We start from the raw sequence: 12119 nt of genomic DNA on the forward strand, positions 1-12119 counted from the left end.
GGCCTCAAACCCAAAAAAACGCCTGCAGCACCTGGGGTTCACAGCCGGTCTCCCATGCAGCTACTAACCAGGCCTGAAGCCGCTTAGCTTCCGCGATCTGATGAGAGCGGGCGCTTTCGGCTTAGTGTGGCCGCAGGCAACCTCCAAGGCGCCGTTCCGGCGCCTTGAAGGTGAGGCTTCCCACGCGTGCTCATAGCCATTGGGCCTCAAACCCAAAAAAACGCCTGCAGCACCTGGGGTTCACAGCCGGTCTCCCATGCAGCTACTAACCAGGCCTGAAGCCGCTTAACTTCCGCGATCTGACGAGAGCGGGCGCTTTCGGCTTAGTGTGGCCACAGGTAACCTCCAAGGCGCCGTTCCGGCGCCTTGAAGGTGAGGCTTCCCACGCGTGCTCATAGCCATTGGGCCTCAAACCCAAAAAAACACCTGCAGCACCTGGGGTTCACAGCCGGTCTCCCATGCAGCTACTAACCAGGCCTGAAGCCGCTTAGCTTCCGCGATCTGACGAGAGCGGGCGCTTTCGGCTTAGTGTGGCCGCAGGTAACCTCCAAGGTGCCGTTCCGGCGCCTTGAAGGTGAGGCCTCCCACGCGTGCTCATAGCCATTGGGCCTCAAACCCAAAAAAACGCCTGCAGCACCTGGGGTTCACAGCCGGTCTCCCATGCAGCTACTAACCAGGCCTGAAGCCGCTTAGCTTCCGCGATCTGACGAGAGCGGGCGCTTTCGGCTTAGTGTGGCCACAGGCAACCTCCAAGGCGCCGTTCCGGCGCCTTGAAGGTGAGGCTTCCCACGCATGCTCATAGCCATTAGGCCTCAAACCCAAAAAAACGCCTGCAGCACCTGGGGTTCACAGCCGGTCTCCCACGCAGCTACTAACCAGGCCTGAAGCCGCTTAGCTTCCGCGATCTGACGAGAGCGGGCGCTTTCGGCTTAGTGTGGCCGCAGGCAACCTCCAAGGCGCCGTTCCGGCGCCTTGAAGGTGAGGCTTCCCACGCGTGCTCATAGCCATTGGGCCTCAAACCCAAAAAAATGCCTGCAGCACCTGGGGTTCACAGCCAGTCTCCCATGCAGCTACTAACCAGGCCTGAAGCCGCTTAGCTTCCGCGATCTGACGAGAGCGGGCGCTTTCGGCTTGGTGTGGCTGCAGGCAACCTCCAAGGCGCCGTTCCGGCGCCTTGAAGGTGAGGCTTCCCACGCGTGCTCATAGCCATCTTCCCACGCGTGCTCATAGCCATTGGGCCTCAAACCCAAAAAAACGCCTGCAGCACCTGGGGTTCACAGCCGGTCTCCCATGCAGCTACTAACCAGGCCTGAAGCCGCTTAGCTTCCGCGATCTGACGAGAGCAGGCGCTTTCGGCTTGGTGTGGCTGCAGGCAACCTCCAAGGCGCCGTTCCGGCGCCTTGAAGGTGAGGCTTCCCACGCGTGCTCATAGCCATTGGGCCTCAAACCCAAAAAAACGCCTGCAGCACCTGGGGTTCACAGCCGGTCTCCCATGCAGCTACTAACCAGGCCTGAAGCCGCTTAGCTTCCGCGATCTGACGAGAGCGGGCACTTTCGGCTTGGTGTGGCTGCAGGCAACCTCCAAGGCGCCGTTCCGGCGCCTTGAAGGTGAGGCTTCCCACGCGTGCTCATAGCCATTGGGCCTCAAACCCAAAAAAAACGCCTGCAGCACCTGGGGTTCACAGCCGGTCTCCCATGCAGCTACTAACCAGGCCTGAAGCCGCTTAGCTTCCGCGATCTGACGAAAGCGGGCGCTTTCGGCTTAGTGTGGCCGCAGGCAACCTCCAAGGCGCCGTTCCGGCGCCTTGAAGGTGAGGCTTCCCACGCGTGCTCATAGCCATTGGGTCTCAAACCCAAAAAAACGCCTGCAGCACCTGGGGTTCACAGCCGGTCTCCCATGCAGCTACTAACCAGGCCTGAAGCCGCTTAGCTTCCGCGATCTGACGAGTGCGGGCGCTGTCGGCTTAGTGTGGCCGCAGGCAGCCTCCAAGGCGCCGCTCCGGCGCCTTGAAGGTGAGGCTTCCCACGCGTACTCATAGCCATTGGGTCTCAAACCCAAAAAAACGCCTGCAGCACCTGGGGTTCACAGCCGGTCTCCCATGCAGCTACTAACCAGGCCTGAAACCGCTTAGCTTCCGCGATCTGACGAGAGTGGGTGCTTTCGGCTTAGTGTGGCCGCAGGCAACCTCCAGGGCGCCGTTCCGGCGCCTTGAAGGTGAGGCTTCCCACGCGTGCTCATAGCCATTGGGTCTCAAACCCAAAAAAACGCCTGCCGCACCTGGGGTTCACAGCCAGTCTCCCATGCAGCTACTAACCAGGCCTGAAGCCGCTTAGCTTCTGCAATCTGACGAGAGCAGGCGCTTTCGGCTTAGTGTGGCCGCAGGCAACCTCCAAGGCGCCGTTCCGGCGCCTTGAAGGTGAGGCTTCCCACGCGTGCTCATAGCCATTGGGCCTCAAACCCAAAAAAACACCTGCAGCACCTGGGGTTCACAGCCGGTCTCCCATGCAGCTACTAACCAGGCCTGAAGCCGCTTAGCTTCCGCGATCTGATGAGAGCGGGTGCTTTCGGCTTAGTGTGGCCGCAGGCAACCTCCAGGGCGCCGTTCCGGCGCCTTGAAGGTGAGGCTTCCCACGCGTGCTCATAGCCATTGGGTCTCAAACCCAAAAAAACGCCTGCAGCACCTGGGGTTCACAGCCGGTCTCCCATGCAGCTACTAACCAGGCCTGAAGCCGCTTAGCTTCTGCGATCTGACGAGAGCGGGCGCTTTCGGCTTAGTGTGGCCGCAGGCAACCTCCAGGGCGCCGCTCCGGCGCCTTGAAGGTGAGGTTTCCCACTTGTGCTCATAGCCATTGGGCCTCAAACCCAAAAAAACACCTGCCGCACCTGGGGTTCACAGCCGGTCTCCCATGCAGCTACTAACCAGGCCTGAAGCCGCTTAGCTTCCGCGATCTGACGAGAGCAGGCGCTTTCGGCTTAGTGTGGCCGCAGGCAACCTCCAAGGCGCCGTTCCGGCGCCTTGAAGGTGAGGCTTCCCACGCGTGCTCATAGCCATTGGGCCTCAAACCCAAAAAACCGCCTGCAGCACCTGGGGTTCACAGCCGGTCTCCCATGCAGCTACTAACCAGGCCTGAAGCCGCTTAGCTTCCGCAATCTGACGAGAGCGGGCGCTTTCGGCTTAGTGTGGCCGCAGGCAACCTCCAGGGCGCCGTTCCGGCGCCTTGAAGGTGAGGCTTCCCACGCGTGCTCATAGCCATTGGGCCTCAAACCCAAAAAAACACCTGCAGCACCTGGGGTTCACAGCCGGTCTCCCATGCAGCTACTAACCAGGCCTGAAACCGCTTAGCTTCCGCGATCTGACGAGAGCGGGCGCTTTCAGCTTAGTGTGGCCGCAGGCAACCTCCAAGGCGCCGTTCCGGCGCCTTGAAGGTGAGGCTTCCCACGCGTGCTCATAGCCATTGGGCCTCAAACCCAAAAAAACACCTGCAGCACCTGGGGTTCACAGCCGGTCTCCCATGCAGCTACTAACCAGGCCTGAAACCGCTTAGCTTCCGCGATCTGACGAGAGCGGGCGCTTTCAGCTTAGTGTGGCCGCAGGCAACCTCCAAGGCGCCGTTTCGGCGCCTTGAAGGTGAGGCTTCCCACGCGTGCTCATAGCCATTGGGCCTCAAACCCAAAAAAACACCTGCAGCATCTGGGGTTCACAGCCGGTCTCCCATGCAGCTTCTAACCAGGCCTGAAGGCGCTTAGCTTCCGTGATCTGACGAGAGCGGGCGCTTTCGGCTTAGTGTGGCCGCAGGCAACCTCCAAGGCGCCGTTCCGGCGCCTTGAAGGTGAGGCTTCCCACGCGTGCTCATAGCCATTGGGCCTCAAACCCAAAAAAACGCCTGCAGCACCTGGGGTTCACAGCCGGTCTCCCATGCAGCTACTAACCAGGCCTGAAGCCGCTTAGCTTCCGCGATTTGATGAGAGCGGGCGCTTTCGGCTTAGTGTGGACGCAGGCAACCTCCAAGGCGCCGTTCCGGCGCCTTGAAGGTGAGGCTTCCCACGCGTGCTCATAGCCATTGGGCCTCAAACCCAAAAAAACACCTGCAGCACCTGGGGTTCACAGCCGGTCTCCCATGCAGCTACTAACCAGGCCTGAAGCCGCTTAGCTTCCGCGATCTGACGAGAGCGGGCGCTTTCGGCTTAGTGTGGCCGCAGGCAACCTCCAAGGCGCCGTTACGGCGCCTTGAAGGTGAGGCTTCCCACGCGTGCTCATAGCCATTGGGCCTCAAACCCAAAAAAACACCTGCAGCACCTGGGGTTCACAGCCGGTCTCCCATGCAGCTACTAACCAGGCCTGAAGCCGCTTAGCTTCCGCAATCTGACGAGAGCGGGCGCTTTCGGCTTAGTGTGGCCGCAGTCAACCTCCAAGGCGCCGTTCCGGCGCCTTGAAGGTGAGGCTTCCCACGCGTGCTCATAGCCATTGGGCCTCAAACCCAAAAAAATGCCTGCAGCACCTGGGGTTCACAGCCGGTCTCCCATGCAGCTACTAACCAGGCCTGAAGCCGCTTAGCTTCCGCGATCTGACGAGAGCGGGCGCTTTCGGCTTGGTGTGGCTGCAGGCAACCTCCAAGGCGCCGTTCCGGCGCCTTGAAGGTGAGGCTTCCCACGCGTGCTCATAGCCATTGGGCCTCAAACCCAAAAAAACGCCTGCAGCACCTGGGGTTCACAGCCGGTCTCCCATGCAGCTACTAACCAGGCCTGAAGCCGCTTAGCTTCCGCGATCTGACGAGAGCGGGCGCTTTCGGCTTAGTGTGGCCGCAAGCAACCTCCAAGGCGCCGTTCCGGCGCCTTGAAGGTGAGGCTTCCCACGCGTGCTCATAGCCATTGGGCCTCAAACCCAAAAAAACGCCTGCAGCACCTGGGGTTCACAGCCGGTCTCCCATGCAGCTACTAACCAGGCCTGAAGCCGCTTAGCTTCCGCGATCTGATGAGAGCGGGCGCTTTCGGCTTAGTGTGGCCGCAGGCAACCTCCAAGGCGCCGTTCCGGCGCCTTGAAGGTGAGGCTTCCCACGCGTGCTCATAGCCATTGGGCCTCAAACCCAAAAAAACGCCTGCAGCACCTGGGGTTCACAGCCGGTCTCCCATGCAGCTACTAACCAGGCCTGAAGCCGCTTAACTTCCGCGATCTGACGAGAGCGGGCGCTTTCGGCTTAGTGTGGCCACAGGTAACCTCCAAGGCGCCGTTCCGGCGCCTTGAAGGTGAGGCTTCCCACGCGTGCTCATAGCCATTGGGCCTCAAACCCAAAAAAACACCTGCAGCACCTGGGGTTCACAGCCGGTCTCCCATGCAGCTACTAACCAGGCCTGAAGCCGCTTAGCTTCCGCGATCTGACGAGAGCGGGCGCTTTCGGCTTAGTGTGGCCGCAGGTAACCTCCAAGGTGCCGTTCCGGCGCCTTGAAGGTGAGGCCTCCCACGCGTGCTCATAGCCATTGGGCCTCAAACCCAAAAAAACGCCTGCAGCACCTGGGGTTCACAGCCGGTCTCCCATGCAGCTACTAACCAGGCCTGAAGCCGCTTAGCTTCCGCGATCTGACGAGAGCGGGCGCTTTCGGCTTAGTGTGGCCACAGGCAACCTCCAAGGCGCCGTTCCGGCGCCTTGAAGGTGAGGCTTCCCACGCATGCTCATAGCCATTAGGCCTCAAACCCAAAAAAATGCCTGCAGCACCTGGGGTTCACAGCCGGTCTCCCACGCAGCTACTAACCAGGCCTGAAGCCGCTTAGCTTCCGCGATCTGACGAGAGCGGGCGCTTTCGGCTTAGTGTGGCCGCAGGCAACCTCCAAGGCGCCGTTCCGGCGCCTTGAAGGTGAGGCTTCCCACGCGTGCTCATAGCCATTGGGCCTCAAACCCAAAAAAATGCCTGCAGCACCTGGGGTTCACAGCCAGTCTCCCATGCAGCTACTAACCAGGCCTGAAGCCGCTTAGCTTCCGCGATCTGACGAGAGCGGGCGCTTTCGGCTTGGTGTGGCTGCAGGCAACCTCCAAGGCGCCGTTCCGGCGCCTTGAAGGTGAGGCTTCCCACGCGTGCTCATAGCCATCTTCCCACGCGTGCTCATAGCCATTGGGCCTCAAACCCAAAAAAACGCCTGCAGCACCTGGGGTTCACAGCCGGTCTCCCATGCAGCTACTAACCAGGCCTGAAGCCGCTTAGCTTCCGCGATCTGACGAGAGCAGGCGCTTTCGGCTTGGTGTGGCTGCAGGCAACCTCCAAGGCGCCGTTCCGGCGCCTTGAAGGTGAGGCTTCCCACGCGTGCTCATAGCCATTGGGCCTCAAACCCAAAAAAACGCCTGCAGCACCTGGGGTTCACAGCCGGTCTCCCATGCAGCTACTAACCAGGCCTGAAGCCGCTTAGCTTCCGCGATCTGACGAGAGCGGGCACTTTCGGCTTGGTGTGGCTGCAGGCAACCTCCAAGGCGCCGTTCCGGCGCCTTGAAGGTGAGGCTTCCCACGCGTGCTCATAGCCATTGGGCCTCAAACCCAAAAAAACGCCTGCAGCACCTGGGGTTCACAGCCAGTCTCCCATGCAGCTACTAACCAGGCCTAAAGCCGCTTAGCTTCCGCGATCTGACGAAAGCGGGCGCTTTCGGCTTAGTGTGGCCGCAGGCAACCTCCAAGGCGCCGTTCCGGCGCCTTGAAGGTGAGGCTTCCCACGCGTGCTCATAGCCATTGGGCCTCAAACCCAAAAAAACGCCTGCAGCACCTGGGGTTCACAGCCGGTCTCCCATGCAGCTACTAACCAGGCCTGAAGCCGCTTAGCTTCCGCGATCTGATGAGAGCGGGCGCTTTCGGCTTAGTGTGGCCGCAGGCAACCTCCAAGGCGCCGTTCCGGCGCCTTGAAGGTGAGGCTTCCCACGCGTGCTCATAGCCATTGGGCCTCAAACCCAAAAAAACGCCTGCAGCACCTGGGGTTCACAGCCGGTCTCCCATGCAGCTACTAACCAGGCCTGAAGCCGCTTAGCTTCCGCGATCTGACGAGAGCGGGCGCTTTCGGCTTAGTGTGGCCACAGGTAACCTCCTAGGCGCCGTTCCGGCGCCTTGAAGGTGAGGCTTCCCACGCGTGCTCATAGCCATTGGGCCTCAAACCCAAAAAAACACCTGCAGCACCTGGGGTTCACAGCCGGTCTCCCATGCAGCTACTAACCAGGCCTGAAGCCGCTTAGCTTCCGCGATCTGACGAGAGCGGGCGCTTTCGGCTTAGTGTGGCCGCAGGTAACCTCCAAGGTGCCGTTCCGGCGCCTTGAAGGTGAGGCTTCCCACGCGTGCTCATAGCCATTGGGCCTCAAACCCAAAAAAATGCCTGCAGCACCTGGGGTTCACAGCCGGTCTCCCATGCAGCTACTAACCAGGCCTGAAGCCGCTTAGCTTCCGCGATCTGACGAGAGCGGGCGCTTTCGGCTTAGTGTGGCCACAGGTAACCTCCAAGGCGCCGTTCCGGCGCCTTGAAGGTGAGGCTTCCCACGCATGCTCATAGCCATTGGGCCTCAAACCCAAAAAAACGCCTGCAGCACCTGGGGTTCACCGCCGGTCTCCCACGCAGCTACTAACCAGGCCTGAAGCCGCTTAGCTTCCGCGATCTGACGAGAGCGGGCGCTTTCGGCTTAGTGTGGCCGCAGGCAATCTCCAAGGCGCCGTTCCGGCGCCTTGAAGGTGAGGCTTCCCACGCGTGCTCATAGCCATTGGGCCTCAAACCCAAAAAAACGCCTGCAGCACCTGGGGTTCACAGCCGGTCTCCCATGCAGCTACTAACCAGGCCTGAAGCCGCTTAGCTTCCGCAATCTGACGAGAGCGGGCGCTTTCGGCTTAGTGTGGCGGCAGGCAACCTCCAAACCGCCGTTCCGGCGCCTTGAAGGTGAGGCTTCCCACGCGTGCTCATAGCCATTGGGCCTCAAACCCAAAAAAACGCCTGCAGCACCTGGGGTTCACAGCCGGTCTCCCATGCAGCTACTAACCAGGCCTGAAGCCGCTTAGCTTCCGCGATCTGACGAGAGCTGGCGCTTTCGGCTTATTGTGGCCGCAGGCAACCTCCAAGGCGCCGTTCCGGCGCCTTGAAGGTGAGGCTTCCCACGCGTGCTCATAGCCATTGGGCCTCAAACCCAAAAAAACGCCTGCAGCACCTGGGGTTCACAGCCGGTCTCCCACGCAGCTACTAACCAGGCCTGAAGCCGCTTAGCTTCCGCGATCTGACGAGAGCGGGCGCTTTCGGCTTAGTGTGGCCGCAGGCAACCTCCAAGGCGCCGTTCCGGCGCCTTGAAGGTGAGGCTTCCCACGCGTGCTCATAGCCATTGGGCCTCAAACCCAAAAAAACGCCTGCAGCACCTGGGGTTCACAGCCGGTCTCCCATGCAGCTACTAACCAGGCCTGAAGCCGCTTAGCTTCCGCAATCTGATGAGAGCGGGCGCTTTCGGCTTAGTGTGGCCGCAGGCAACCTCCAAACTGCCGTTCCGGCGCCTTGAAGGTGAGGCTTCCCACGCGTGCTCATAGCCATTGGGCCTCAAACCCAAAAAAACGCCTGCAGCACCTGGGGTTCACAGCCGGTCTCCCATGCAGCTACTAACCAGGCCTGAAGCCGCTTAGCTTCCGCGATCTGACGAGAGCTGGCGCTTTCGGCTTATTGTGGCCGCAGGCAACCTCCAAGGCGCCGTTCCGGCGCCTTGAAGGTGAGGCTTCCCACGCGTGCTCATAGCCATTGGGCCTCAAACCCAAAAAAACGCCTGCAGCACCTGGGGTTCACAGCCGGTCTCCCATGCAACTACTAACCAGGCCTGAAGCCGCTTAGCTTCCGCGATCTGATGAGAGCGGGCGCTTTCGGCTTAGTGTGGCCGCAGGCAACCTCCAAGGCGCCGTTCCGGCGCCTTGAAGGTGAGGCTTCCCACGCGTGCTCATAGCCATTGGGCCTCAAACCCAAAAAAACGCCTGCAGCACCTGGGGTTCACAGCCGGTCTCCCATGCAGCTACTAACCAGGCCTGAAGCCGCTTAGCTTCCGCGATCTGATGAGAGCGGGCGCTTTTGGCTTGGTGTGGCTGCAGGCAACCTCCAAGGCGCCGTTCCGGCGCCTTGAAGGTGAGGCTTCCCACGCGTGCTCATAGCCATTGGGCCTCAAACCCAAAAAAACGCCTGCAGCACCTGGGGTTCACAGCCGGTCTCCCATGCAGCTACTAACCAGGCCTGAAGCCGCTTAGCTTCCGCGATCTGACGAGAGCGGGCGCTTTCTGCTTAGTGTGGCCGCAGAAAACCTCCAAGGCGCCGTTCCGGCGCCTTGAAGGTGAGGCTTCCCACGCGTGCTCATAGCCATTGGGCCTCAAACCCAAAAAAACGCCTGCAGCACCTGGGGTTCACAGCCGGTCTCCCATGCAGCTACTAACCAGGCCTGAAGCCGCTTAGCTTCCGCGATCTGATGAGAGCGGGCGCTTTCGGCTTAGTGTGGCCACAGGCAACCTCCAAGGCGCCGTTCCGGCGCCTTGAAGGTGAGGCTTCCCACGCGTGCTCATAGCCATTGGGCCTCAAACCCAAAAAAACGCCTGCAGCACCTGGGGTTCACAGCCGGTCTCCCATGCAGCTACTAACCAGGCCTGAAGCCGCTTAGCTTCCGCGATCTGACGAGAGCGGGCGCTTTCGGCTTAGTGTGGCCACAGGTAACCTCCTAGGCGCCGTTCCGGCGCCTTGAAGGTGAGGCTTCCCACGCGTGCTCATAGCCATTGGGCCTCAAACCCAAAAAAACACCTGCAGCACCTGGGGTTCACAGCCGGTCTCCCATGCAGCTACTAACCAGGCCTGAAGCCGCCTAGCTTCCGCGATTTGACGAGAGCGGGCGCTTTCGGCTTAGTGTGGCCGCAGGTAACCTCCAAGGTGCCGTTCCGGCGCCTTGAAGGTGAGGCTTCCCACGCGTGCTCATAGCCATTGGGCCTCAAACCCAAAAAAAACGCCTGCAGCACCTGGGGTTCACAGCCGGTCTCCCATGCAGCTACTAACCAGGCCTGAAGCCGCTTAGCTTCCGCGATCTGACGAGAGCGGGCGCTTTCGGCTTAGTGTGGCCACAGGCAACCTCCAAGGCGCCGTTCCGGCGCCTTGAAGGTGAGGCTTCCCACGCATGCTCATAGCCATTGGGCCTCAAACCCAAAAAAACACCTGCAGCACCTGGGGTTCACAGCCGGTCTCCCACGCAGCTACTAACCAGGCCTGAAGCCGCTTAGCTTCCGCAATCTGACGAGAGCGGGCGCTTTCGGCTTAGTGTGGCGGCAGGCAACCTCCAAACCGCCGTTCCGGCGCCTTGAAGGTGAGGCTTCCCACGCGTGCTCATAGCCATTGGGCCTCAAACCCAAAAAAACGCCTGCAGCACCTGGGGTTCACAGCCGGTCTCCCATGCAGCTACTAACCAGGCCTGAAGCCGCTTAGCTTCCGCGATCTGACGAGAGCTGGCGCTTTCGGCTTATTGTGGCCGCAGGCAACCTCCAAGGCGCCGTTCCGGCGCCTTGAAGGTGAGGCTTCCCACGCGTGCTCATAGCCATTGGGCCTCAAACCCAAAAAAAACGCCTGCAGCACCTGGGGTTCACAGCCGGTCTCCCACACAGCTACTAACCAGGCCTGAAGCCGCTTAGCTTCCGCGATCTGACGAGAGCGGGCGCTTTCGGCTTAGTGTGGCCGCAGGCAACCTCCAAGGCGCCGTTCCGGCGCCTTGAAGGTGAGGCTTCCCACGCGTGCTCATAGCCATTGGGCCTCAAACCCAAAAAAACGCCTGCAGCACCTGGGGTTCACAGCCGGTCTCCCATGCAGCTACTAACCAGGCCTGAAGCCGCTTAGCTTCCGCAATCTGATGAGAGCGGGCGCTTTCGGCTTAGTGTGGCCGCAGGCAACCTCCAAACCGCCGTTCCGGCGCCTTGAAGGTGAGGCTTCCCACGCGTGCTCATAGCCATTGGGCCTCAAACCCAAAAAAACACCTGCAGCACCTGGGGTTCACAGCCGGTCTCCCATGCAGCTACTAACCAGGCCTGAAGCCGCTTAGCTTCCGCGATCTGACGAGAGCTGGCGCTTTCGGCTTATTGTGGCTGGAGGCAACCTCCAAGGCGCCGTTCCGGCGCCTTGAAGGTGAGGCTTCCCACGCGTGCTCATAGCCATTGGGCCTCAAACCCAAAAAAACGCCTGCAGCACCTGGGGTTCACAGCCGGTCTCCCATGCAGCTACTAACCAGGCCTGAAGCCGCTTAACTTCCGCGATCTGACGAGAGCGGGCGCTTTCGGCTTAGTGTGGCCGCAGGCAACCTCCAAGGCGCCGTTCCGGCGCCTTGAAGGTGAGGCTTCCCACGCGTGCTCATAGCCATTGGGCCTCAAACCCAAAAAAACGCCTGCAGCACCTGGGGTTCACAGCCGGTCTCCCATGCAGCTACTAACCAGGCCTGAAGCCGCTTAGCTTCCACGATCTGACGAGAGCGGGCGCTTTCAGCTTAGTGTGGCCGCAGGCAACCTCCAAGGCGCCGTTCCGGCGCCTTGAAGGTGAGGCTTCCCACGCGTGCTCATAGCCATTGGGCCTCAAACCCAAAAAAACGCCTGCAGCACCTGGGGTTCACAGCCGGTCTCCCATGCAGCTACTAACCAGGCCTGAAGCCGCTTAGCTTCCGCAATCTGACGAGAGCGGGCGCTTTCGGCTTAGTGTGGCCGCAGGCAACCTCCAAGGCGCCGTTCCGGCGCCTTGAAGGTGAGGCTTCCCACGCGTGCTCATAGCCATTGGGCCTCAAACCCAAAAAAAACGCCTGCAGCACCTGGGGTTCACAGCCGGTCTCCCATGCAGCTACTAACCAGGCCTGAAGCCGCTTAGCTTCCGCGATCTGACGAAAGCGGGCGCTTTCGGCTTTGTGTGGCCGCAGGCAACCTCCAAGGCGCCGTTCCGGCGCCTTGAAGGTGAGGCTTCCCACGCATGCTCATAGCCATTGGGCCTCAAACCCAAAAAAACACCTGCAGCACCTGGGGTTCACAGCCAGTCTCCCATGCAGCTACTAACCAGGCCTGAAGCCGCTTAGCTTCCGCGATCTGACGAGAGCGGGCGCTTTCGGCTTAGTGTGGCCACAGGTAACCTCTAAGG

At 60.9% G+C, this 12119-nt stretch overlaps 14 non-coding genes and 46 pseudogenes across 14 annotated transcripts; all 60 read right to left on the reverse strand.

The window, feature by feature from the left end:
• Positions 1-19: 19 nt before the first annotated feature.
• Positions 20-138, reverse strand: LOC137554112 (5S ribosomal RNA). The gene has a single exon (XR_011027328.1). It is a non-coding gene; the product is annotated as a 5S ribosomal RNA (ribosomal RNA).
• Positions 139-221: 83 nt separating this feature from the next.
• On the reverse strand, positions 222-340 carry LOC137558732 (5S ribosomal RNA; annotated as a pseudogene).
• Positions 341-423: 83 nt separating this feature from the next.
• LOC137556614 (5S ribosomal RNA) lies at positions 424-542 on the reverse strand. The gene has a single exon (XR_011029256.1). It is a non-coding gene; the product is annotated as a 5S ribosomal RNA (ribosomal RNA).
• Positions 543-625: 83 nt separating this feature from the next.
• LOC137556958 (5S ribosomal RNA) lies at positions 626-744 on the reverse strand (annotated as a pseudogene).
• An 83-nt stretch (positions 745-827) lies between these two features.
• On the reverse strand, positions 828-946 carry LOC137556633 (5S ribosomal RNA). Its single transcript, XR_011029274.1, has one exon. It is a non-coding gene; the product is annotated as a 5S ribosomal RNA (ribosomal RNA).
• An 83-nt stretch (positions 947-1029) lies between these two features.
• Positions 1030-1148, reverse strand: LOC137548361 (5S ribosomal RNA; annotated as a pseudogene).
• Positions 1149-1255: 107 nt separating this feature from the next.
• LOC137548467 (5S ribosomal RNA) lies at positions 1256-1374 on the reverse strand (annotated as a pseudogene).
• Positions 1375-1457: 83 nt separating this feature from the next.
• LOC137548156 (5S ribosomal RNA) lies at positions 1458-1576 on the reverse strand (annotated as a pseudogene).
• An 84-nt stretch (positions 1577-1660) lies between these two features.
• LOC137558205 (5S ribosomal RNA) lies at positions 1661-1779 on the reverse strand (annotated as a pseudogene).
• Positions 1780-1862: 83 nt separating this feature from the next.
• On the reverse strand, positions 1863-1981 carry LOC137547850 (5S ribosomal RNA; annotated as a pseudogene).
• An 83-nt stretch (positions 1982-2064) lies between these two features.
• On the reverse strand, positions 2065-2183 carry LOC137548120 (5S ribosomal RNA; annotated as a pseudogene).
• Positions 2184-2266: 83 nt separating this feature from the next.
• LOC137551837 (5S ribosomal RNA) lies at positions 2267-2385 on the reverse strand (annotated as a pseudogene).
• Positions 2386-2468: 83 nt separating this feature from the next.
• On the reverse strand, positions 2469-2587 carry LOC137555282 (5S ribosomal RNA). Its single transcript, XR_011027975.1, has one exon. It is a non-coding gene; the product is annotated as a 5S ribosomal RNA (ribosomal RNA).
• An 83-nt stretch (positions 2588-2670) lies between these two features.
• On the reverse strand, positions 2671-2789 carry LOC137559517 (5S ribosomal RNA; annotated as a pseudogene).
• An 83-nt stretch (positions 2790-2872) lies between these two features.
• LOC137550562 (5S ribosomal RNA) lies at positions 2873-2991 on the reverse strand (annotated as a pseudogene).
• An 83-nt stretch (positions 2992-3074) lies between these two features.
• Positions 3075-3193, reverse strand: LOC137558814 (5S ribosomal RNA; annotated as a pseudogene).
• An 83-nt stretch (positions 3194-3276) lies between these two features.
• Positions 3277-3395, reverse strand: LOC137548358 (5S ribosomal RNA; annotated as a pseudogene).
• An 83-nt stretch (positions 3396-3478) lies between these two features.
• LOC137548359 (5S ribosomal RNA) lies at positions 3479-3597 on the reverse strand (annotated as a pseudogene).
• Positions 3598-3680: 83 nt separating this feature from the next.
• LOC137554482 (5S ribosomal RNA) lies at positions 3681-3799 on the reverse strand (annotated as a pseudogene).
• An 83-nt stretch (positions 3800-3882) lies between these two features.
• Positions 3883-4001, reverse strand: LOC137549933 (5S ribosomal RNA; annotated as a pseudogene).
• An 83-nt stretch (positions 4002-4084) lies between these two features.
• LOC137557326 (5S ribosomal RNA) lies at positions 4085-4203 on the reverse strand (annotated as a pseudogene).
• Positions 4204-4286: 83 nt separating this feature from the next.
• LOC137550593 (5S ribosomal RNA) lies at positions 4287-4405 on the reverse strand (annotated as a pseudogene).
• An 83-nt stretch (positions 4406-4488) lies between these two features.
• On the reverse strand, positions 4489-4607 carry LOC137557844 (5S ribosomal RNA; annotated as a pseudogene).
• Positions 4608-4690: 83 nt separating this feature from the next.
• Positions 4691-4809, reverse strand: LOC137557060 (5S ribosomal RNA; annotated as a pseudogene).
• Positions 4810-4892: 83 nt separating this feature from the next.
• On the reverse strand, positions 4893-5011 carry LOC137554232 (5S ribosomal RNA). The gene has a single exon (XR_011027341.1). It is a non-coding gene; the product is annotated as a 5S ribosomal RNA (ribosomal RNA).
• Positions 5012-5094: 83 nt separating this feature from the next.
• On the reverse strand, positions 5095-5213 carry LOC137558733 (5S ribosomal RNA; annotated as a pseudogene).
• Positions 5214-5296: 83 nt separating this feature from the next.
• Positions 5297-5415, reverse strand: LOC137556615 (5S ribosomal RNA). The gene has a single exon (XR_011029257.1). It is a non-coding gene; the product is annotated as a 5S ribosomal RNA (ribosomal RNA).
• Positions 5416-5498: 83 nt separating this feature from the next.
• LOC137556959 (5S ribosomal RNA) lies at positions 5499-5617 on the reverse strand (annotated as a pseudogene).
• An 83-nt stretch (positions 5618-5700) lies between these two features.
• LOC137550217 (5S ribosomal RNA) lies at positions 5701-5819 on the reverse strand. The gene has a single exon (XR_011026898.1). It is a non-coding gene; the product is annotated as a 5S ribosomal RNA (ribosomal RNA).
• Positions 5820-5902: 83 nt separating this feature from the next.
• Positions 5903-6021, reverse strand: LOC137548362 (5S ribosomal RNA; annotated as a pseudogene).
• A 107-nt stretch (positions 6022-6128) lies between these two features.
• Positions 6129-6247, reverse strand: LOC137548468 (5S ribosomal RNA; annotated as a pseudogene).
• An 83-nt stretch (positions 6248-6330) lies between these two features.
• On the reverse strand, positions 6331-6449 carry LOC137548157 (5S ribosomal RNA; annotated as a pseudogene).
• Positions 6450-6532: 83 nt separating this feature from the next.
• Positions 6533-6651, reverse strand: LOC137547791 (5S ribosomal RNA; annotated as a pseudogene).
• Positions 6652-6734: 83 nt separating this feature from the next.
• Positions 6735-6853, reverse strand: LOC137554350 (5S ribosomal RNA). The gene has a single exon (XR_011027352.1). It is a non-coding gene; the product is annotated as a 5S ribosomal RNA (ribosomal RNA).
• An 83-nt stretch (positions 6854-6936) lies between these two features.
• Positions 6937-7055, reverse strand: LOC137559457 (5S ribosomal RNA; annotated as a pseudogene).
• An 83-nt stretch (positions 7056-7138) lies between these two features.
• LOC137556616 (5S ribosomal RNA) lies at positions 7139-7257 on the reverse strand. Its single transcript, XR_011029258.1, has one exon. It is a non-coding gene; the product is annotated as a 5S ribosomal RNA (ribosomal RNA).
• Positions 7258-7340: 83 nt separating this feature from the next.
• On the reverse strand, positions 7341-7459 carry LOC137558892 (5S ribosomal RNA; annotated as a pseudogene).
• An 83-nt stretch (positions 7460-7542) lies between these two features.
• On the reverse strand, positions 7543-7661 carry LOC137558773 (5S ribosomal RNA; annotated as a pseudogene).
• Positions 7662-7744: 83 nt separating this feature from the next.
• On the reverse strand, positions 7745-7863 carry LOC137550013 (5S ribosomal RNA; annotated as a pseudogene).
• Positions 7864-7946: 83 nt separating this feature from the next.
• LOC137551306 (5S ribosomal RNA) lies at positions 7947-8065 on the reverse strand (annotated as a pseudogene).
• Positions 8066-8148: 83 nt separating this feature from the next.
• LOC137556634 (5S ribosomal RNA) lies at positions 8149-8267 on the reverse strand. The gene has a single exon (XR_011029275.1). It is a non-coding gene; the product is annotated as a 5S ribosomal RNA (ribosomal RNA).
• Positions 8268-8350: 83 nt separating this feature from the next.
• Positions 8351-8469, reverse strand: LOC137557657 (5S ribosomal RNA; annotated as a pseudogene).
• An 83-nt stretch (positions 8470-8552) lies between these two features.
• LOC137551307 (5S ribosomal RNA) lies at positions 8553-8671 on the reverse strand (annotated as a pseudogene).
• Positions 8672-8754: 83 nt separating this feature from the next.
• LOC137548100 (5S ribosomal RNA) lies at positions 8755-8873 on the reverse strand. Its single transcript, XR_011026666.1, has one exon. It is a non-coding gene; the product is annotated as a 5S ribosomal RNA (ribosomal RNA).
• An 83-nt stretch (positions 8874-8956) lies between these two features.
• LOC137548439 (5S ribosomal RNA) lies at positions 8957-9075 on the reverse strand (annotated as a pseudogene).
• An 83-nt stretch (positions 9076-9158) lies between these two features.
• Positions 9159-9277, reverse strand: LOC137549949 (5S ribosomal RNA; annotated as a pseudogene).
• An 83-nt stretch (positions 9278-9360) lies between these two features.
• On the reverse strand, positions 9361-9479 carry LOC137556580 (5S ribosomal RNA). The gene has a single exon (XR_011029224.1). It is a non-coding gene; the product is annotated as a 5S ribosomal RNA (ribosomal RNA).
• Positions 9480-9562: 83 nt separating this feature from the next.
• Positions 9563-9681, reverse strand: LOC137559459 (5S ribosomal RNA; annotated as a pseudogene).
• An 83-nt stretch (positions 9682-9764) lies between these two features.
• On the reverse strand, positions 9765-9883 carry LOC137551616 (5S ribosomal RNA; annotated as a pseudogene).
• An 84-nt stretch (positions 9884-9967) lies between these two features.
• On the reverse strand, positions 9968-10086 carry LOC137556960 (5S ribosomal RNA; annotated as a pseudogene).
• Positions 10087-10169: 83 nt separating this feature from the next.
• LOC137551817 (5S ribosomal RNA) lies at positions 10170-10288 on the reverse strand (annotated as a pseudogene).
• Positions 10289-10371: 83 nt separating this feature from the next.
• On the reverse strand, positions 10372-10490 carry LOC137551309 (5S ribosomal RNA; annotated as a pseudogene).
• Positions 10491-10574: 84 nt separating this feature from the next.
• Positions 10575-10693, reverse strand: LOC137556631 (5S ribosomal RNA). The gene has a single exon (XR_011029272.1). It is a non-coding gene; the product is annotated as a 5S ribosomal RNA (ribosomal RNA).
• An 83-nt stretch (positions 10694-10776) lies between these two features.
• Positions 10777-10895, reverse strand: LOC137557659 (5S ribosomal RNA; annotated as a pseudogene).
• Positions 10896-10978: 83 nt separating this feature from the next.
• LOC137553988 (5S ribosomal RNA) lies at positions 10979-11097 on the reverse strand (annotated as a pseudogene).
• An 83-nt stretch (positions 11098-11180) lies between these two features.
• LOC137555364 (5S ribosomal RNA) lies at positions 11181-11299 on the reverse strand. The gene has a single exon (XR_011028053.1). It is a non-coding gene; the product is annotated as a 5S ribosomal RNA (ribosomal RNA).
• An 83-nt stretch (positions 11300-11382) lies between these two features.
• Positions 11383-11501, reverse strand: LOC137547985 (5S ribosomal RNA; annotated as a pseudogene).
• Positions 11502-11584: 83 nt separating this feature from the next.
• Positions 11585-11703, reverse strand: LOC137558815 (5S ribosomal RNA; annotated as a pseudogene).
• Positions 11704-11787: 84 nt separating this feature from the next.
• Positions 11788-11906, reverse strand: LOC137549209 (5S ribosomal RNA; annotated as a pseudogene).
• An 83-nt stretch (positions 11907-11989) lies between these two features.
• Positions 11990-12108, reverse strand: LOC137547945 (5S ribosomal RNA; annotated as a pseudogene).
• Between the last annotated feature and the right edge of the window lie 11 nt (positions 12109-12119).

This window comes from Hyperolius riggenbachi, chromosome 2, assembly GCF_040937935.1.
Source record: "Hyperolius riggenbachi isolate aHypRig1 chromosome 2, aHypRig1.pri, whole genome shotgun sequence".
Lineage (NCBI taxonomy): Eukaryota > Metazoa > Chordata > Amphibia > Anura > Hyperoliidae > Hyperolius > Hyperolius riggenbachi.